General features: G+C 41.8%; 1 protein-coding gene across 6 annotated transcripts in view; it reads left to right on the top strand.

Annotated features, from left to right (window-relative positions):
* The first annotated feature begins 493 nt into the window (after positions 1-493).
* Positions 494-6,000, top strand: part of rap1gapb (RAP1 GTPase activating protein b) — a 62,567-nt gene continuing 57,060 nt past the window's right edge. For 5 of the 6 annotated variants that reach the window (XR_013453304.1, XM_078092848.1, XM_078092846.1 and 2 more), the window contains exon 1: positions 499-717. The gene's annotated coding sequence lies outside the window, so the exon portion shown is untranslated. Of the gene's footprint in view, positions 718-6,000 lie in introns of all 6 variants that reach the window. The other variant, XR_013453306.1, reaches the window with a different exon arrangement.

The following is a 6,000-nucleotide window of genomic DNA, read 5'->3' as shown; positions in this document are numbered from 1 at the left end:
CAGCGTTTTTATCCATTACCCTGTTGGGATAATTTAACCCGGCTGGATTCATGCGGCCTCCACGCAGCCGCACCTCAAATCCTTCACATCAGCAGCGCCGGAGGAGAAATAACAACCACGGATGGACACGGGATCACACGAAAGATGGATGATGGAAGGAAGAGGGGGGTGCAAGGCAAGCAGATGTGCTGGAAATGTGACCAAAAAACACAAATGGATGATATTTTATGTTTCGGGTGGTTTCTTTCTATCCATAAATTGACGCTCAATTAGCAATTTGTAAAAATAAGAATACCTTTAACATACATTAAATTAATACAAACTAGCTCCTACAAAAACGAATTCCATGACAGACGGATTTGTTCGCTATTAAAATGTGCACAGTAAGCTGCAGCATCACTTGGTGCGTTTGTGTGGAGGAGGAGCCGGGCGCGCGTCGGTCGGCGGTCACGTGACAGAGTCCTATTTAAATGAACGGGGAGGAAGAGACTCGAGGATGCGGCCAGGAACGAGCCGAGGAACCGGCTGAGCTCAGCTCTCCTCCGCTGCCTCCAGCAGGCTGCCGATCGGGGACAGTTCAGTTTAAAACAACAACAACAACAACAACAACTAGACGTTATTCCAACCACGCGAATATCTTCCTCATCCTCTTCATCGGAGCGGCGGCGAGGAAGCGCGTGCAGGCGGGACACTTCTCATAATCCTCCGGGAGAAAAGGTGAGAGAAAAATAACTTTCTAAAGGAATCATTTGGGCTTAAATAAAAATTAAAAACGAAGTCTCGCGCTGATCCGCGGGATCCGAACCAACAACCCAACAACTGGACTCCTCCTCAACACATCGCACGCGGGCTGGGCATCAGCCCTTTATAAAACGGGAGCGCAGTTTTAATTAAGAAATATCCTAAAGTATTTTTTAATGTATTTTGAATGACTTGCCTGCAGTTACCGCGGAAAGCTTATTAAACCTTTGGCGCATTCCCATTTCCAATTAGCAACTCACAGATAACTTATTAAATATAGGAACATGCATTTAATTGTCAATTGTTTGGCATGCAGAATGAATCCGCATTATCCCTCCCATCAGTTTGGCCCTTTTCTCAGTGGCTGTGTTTAATTACAGAAGACCTGTTTTCACCGCAGTGAGTTTGAATCTCACGACAGGTCACGTGGCTGCTGAGGCGTATAAGAGGGGGATTTTACAGATCCTTCTTCTTTGATTTCCTTTTTTTTTGTTTCTTATTCCATGCCAGTGTGCTGGTTCTGATATTGAGCTTTTGTTTTGAAGGCTTCTGGTTTGAAGAACATAGCCGGGGAAAGTGAAATCTGGCCTGTGATAAGGAGCCAGGTTTTCTGACTATTTTCTAATTCAAATTGAAAAAAAAACGATTCAAAATGGGATTTCTATGGAGAACCCAGAGTGTATAAATAAATTAGAGCTTGCACATACGAAATGAAATGGCCTGGGGAAGATCCCTCTGAGACACAACGAAGGTTTGGTAAAACGCCAAAATATTTGTCATTTATATGTCATTTTGACAGCTGGTGGAAAGCTGCAGTAGTGGTTGGAGTCTCCAGTGTGAATATGATGGCCTTGATTTGCTTATTCATCATTTATTGATTATTCAGGAGAGACACGCAGAATCCGGACTTGTAGGCGCGTCTGCCGTTTCCTCCCCACGTCTTTCCCTCGCTGAAGGATCTGTAGCAGCAGACCGCATCAGTTGTTTCGGTGTTTTTCAGTCCTCCGGCTCGTCTCGCCAGAAACATTGGAATGCTTCTACGGTTCACGGTGTGGAACGTTTCTCGGTGCACATCCAAAGGACCAACCGAGATCCCTACCTGGACGACCTCGCTGCACAGCGGGGGTCCGGTCCATCACCGCTTCCTGAAGAGTTTCACCATCGGCTCTCTTCAGCCCGTGTGAGCGAGAGGCAAATTCTGCAGACATTTAGCAATAAAATATTCCTTCAGACTGGGAATGTTATTTGCAGAAGAACGGTCATCTGAATGGTGCACGACCGAGAGAGAGCACCATGTCCACACTTATAACCTTCACACGAGACGAGATCACTTGAGCTATAAACAGAAGTGATGATTTGCTGATTCTCTGAAACTAACTGCGAGCCTCACGCTGACGATTTGGTCTGATTCTTGTGATGGACTTCTAGCAGCTGAAGTAGAATTAAGAAAGACCCGGTGAGACTCCTCACGTCGAGCACTTCTACTGGCAGAAAAGAAGATTGCATCCTGTACCAGAAAGGTGGAAAGTCACGTGACTTGTATCGTTGTTATTAATGAACGAAGGGCGTCCACTGAGTCTCATTTTGATTCAAGTAATTCCAATTTATGTAATTCATTTATCTAATGCACCAAAATCCAGGTTGGATTTTGAATTCCGTTTGGCCGTTATTTGAAAACTTTACTCATTAGTTATTTTTTATGTATTATACATTGTGCCACCAAATCGTAAATGAATGAATCAAATAAATAGTTAAATTGAATAATTTCTCAACAATGTTAAATGCCGTTTCAAATTGAAGTGGATGGATTATGAATAATTAACATTGCTAAGGAATGTGTTCAATGTAAAAAGGGGATGGATTTAAGAATAAATGAAATGTAAAAATCTGGAGATTATGAACGGCGATCTTCAAATGACTGCTTACTTTTGCTTCATTGTATAGAGGAAATGAAAGAATGTTGAATTAATACGCCGGATGAATCAAGGACCTCCTCCTTCTCTTCTTCCACATCAATACCTTTAAATTCATTGATAACATCGTCTCTGGATCTGAAACATCCAACATGCGTTTTCATTTCCCTCACACTGCCGGCTGAGAGATGAAAAGATGAAAGGGAATTCTTTATGTTCAGCTGCCCGTACGCCAAAGATGAGAGACAATTGAGAGGAAGGAAAACAAGTCCGGCTCCCTCGGTAGAGCTCCTGTTTGAACAAATAATACTTACTCAAGTACTGTACTTTAGTACACACATGATATACTACTTACACCACAATTATTGCACAGCTTTAATCACGACTTTTGAGTCTTGAGTTTTTCCTTCGATAAATGAAACCATCCAACAATTCACAAAAGTACAACTGAAACAATTCGATTGCCACAGCAGTGACAGGATGCTTTTGGAATGATAATATCATTTGTTTATTATGCACTTGCACGCATCAGGACAAGGAAATGGCCGGATGAAATTTAACACGTGTACAGGGAGTTGCAATGTTGCAATGTTGACGGCCTAATTAGATGAACAACCTTCTCTTCATCTGTGAATGATGCAAATAATTGTGATAAATAGGACCGGAGGTTGCACAGGTCGACCAGGACTGGTCTTTCATGCAGACGACGGCAGTTTGTTCACCTGTGAGCAGTTTGGTTACCGGACTTCTGTACTTTACCCACTTACGTGACAAGTAAGACAAAGCTTTTTTCTAAGGAGTTTAGTTGCATAAGTAAACTCGAGTTGGAAGTGCATTTTGAAAACGGCCTGTTTATGAAATGGATAAAAGATGCATTGGAGAATTACGGCGCCGATTCAGTTTTTTGGGTCATTCTCACATTATCAGCTTATATAAAGGGAGCCAGTGACGAAAAGGTTGGGAGCAGCAACTCGAGCGGTCTGTTGCCCACTCGGCTGCTTAATTACTGACATTGATGGTTATTTGGTGTATTATTGGTGTGACTTTGTCACACCGGCCAGCTGTGAGCCTCGGCCTCCCTCTGGTTTTTTAAACAGTCCAAAGCTGCCACTTGGTTTGTTCCTCTCATCTTATTCAGAGTTAGAGTTCATTTGATGGGAAAAGCAATAATTCAAGAGATGAAGCTCAGTTCTGCCTTTTCTTCTTTTTTAATTAAATCTGATCATTTTGCCTTTAATGTGTATTTTTTTCCAGTGCCTTGATTTAATCCCTTTATCTCTTTGTGTCTGTGCGACAATGGAACACATTGCAGATAAATCAACATGTGGGAGGGCTCGCAAGTTTGGTTTACAGATTTGTACCCTGCCACATATTTTAACATTAGCAAAATAAATAATTACAAATGAGAATTCAAACTTTAAAAAAAACACCTCCACAGTCATTGATGAACTTGTTTTTGCCGATTTCTTTTTAATATACTTGTCTGATTCTCAGCCTTTGTGTGTGTCTGTCAGTGAGTCTGTAAAAGTAGGGTCAATAAAAACAGGAAGCTAGTTCGGTATTCTGCGGCGCTGCCAGAGATTCCATTTCGTGTAACCGCTTTATTGGCGAGATAAAAGCACGAGACGGAGGCGATCGTTTCCCTCTTCCTGTAATAGTGAGGCTGGTTTTAATCTGCATATGTAATGAATGTCTAGCAGACAACTTTGCACTCTGACAAACGGCGGTCTGGTCATTTTTAGAAGGACGCCATTTGTTCTTTGATGGCTCACAGACACGTGGGATCCATCAGGCGTCGGAGGCGGAGCATCGGTATCACGTACCGTATCACTCTTATCACATTGTCACATTTTCCCCACTTTGAGTTTTAACAAATCCATCCGTCTTCCCATTATGGGCCTGAAAACGACGGGGCGAGATGGTGTTTCAGGCCGAGTCGTCTGCTCCTCGGCCCTCCGGAGGGAGACGGCCAGGCAGATTTCAATTTGCGCGAGGACGTTTTTAGAGACGTTCGGAGGAGCGTCAGTAAAACACGAGCAAGTGCAATTCGTTATGTTAATAGCTGTGACATGGAGCTGTGAGTGGGAACAATTCAAAGCTTTGAGTTTCTCGACCTCACGGAAGATACCGCTTTGTTTTGTTACTGTTTTGTTCATGTAGCTGTAGGTCAAGTCTGATTTCTATTATCAATAGAAATTAAATTTGTATCAATCTTAAAATATCTAGTGTACGTATTTCGCTAATGAAATGTACATTCCCCCAACAAAGAATAATCCTTTCATGTTTCTGCTGAGTCGGGTGGAGCCACTGGAAGTGCAGTCGGTCCCGAGTGAGATGGATCGCTGTGGACCAGCGCGTCTCTTTAAAGATGCATTCAGTCTGCGGTAAAGTTACGTGACGCGTAAAACCAGAATCCTCATTCTGCTGTCGAGATGCCTCTTTATCCACTGTAGCACCAGAATCTCAAGTACTGTGTGTGTGTGTGTGTGTGTGTAGCGTTTTACGATGTTCAATTAAAACATAAAAATCTTCTGAAGTACTTTTAGCAATGTTGCAAAAAATGGAAAATGGTTTAACTTGACCTACAAAATACAATTATCTTTTTCACGTACAAACCGTATGTAGCTGTGTTTGCATTATGTATGCAAAGTCTAGTTTTTCTTGAGAGTCAAGCAGGATATTTTCTACCTGTTACCAAATAATATATGCAAATCACTCTCTCTTAAGGGCTGAACTAAATGAGATTTTTCTCATCAATATTACGCATGGACATTCTTATATTACAATTCTTTTTTTCTATTATAGAGGAACATTGAGGGAAACTCTGTCTACATTACGAAGGATTTTGTCGAGCAGAATCATCCATGTGTTCCTACATGGATAGAATCGTGTTGATTTATGAGAATAATTCAATAGAACAATAAAAAATAATCTATGTAAACTTCTCCAATGCTCTATAATAGAACAACTGGACAATTTGGCTCCCCATATTACATAAGTGGTACTCGACGTAGTCTCGTTTCCATCACATTCATCCCTGGTCTTGATACTGATAATTAGTGTAATAAGTATTAAAATAATAACGCAAATATGAAATAACTGACTGCTGAAAGCCCTGCGAGGCAACACAGACAACCAATATTCCATTCTCTTTTGGATGTGTGTCTTCGTTGTGCAGCATTATTTAAATGTGCACAGTTCGGGCTGCTTTTTAAGAGCTACTCAGTGCAAAAATTGCATCCTTTCACGAAGCTCGTCGTGTGCTTGTCAGTTTTCATTGAGATTATGAGTGCTGGTCCTTCGTTATGTCTGACGTCTATGGTAATTTTGGGGGCTGCAGGTTTGT

The sequence above is a fragment of the Gasterosteus aculeatus genome, chromosome 17, assembly GCF_964276395.1.
Source record: "Gasterosteus aculeatus chromosome 17, fGasAcu3.hap1.1, whole genome shotgun sequence".
Lineage (NCBI taxonomy): Eukaryota > Metazoa > Chordata > Actinopteri > Perciformes > Gasterosteidae > Gasterosteus > Gasterosteus aculeatus.
Note: the sequence above shows the minus strand (reverse complement) of the source record. Positions and strands in the feature narration are given on the sequence as shown.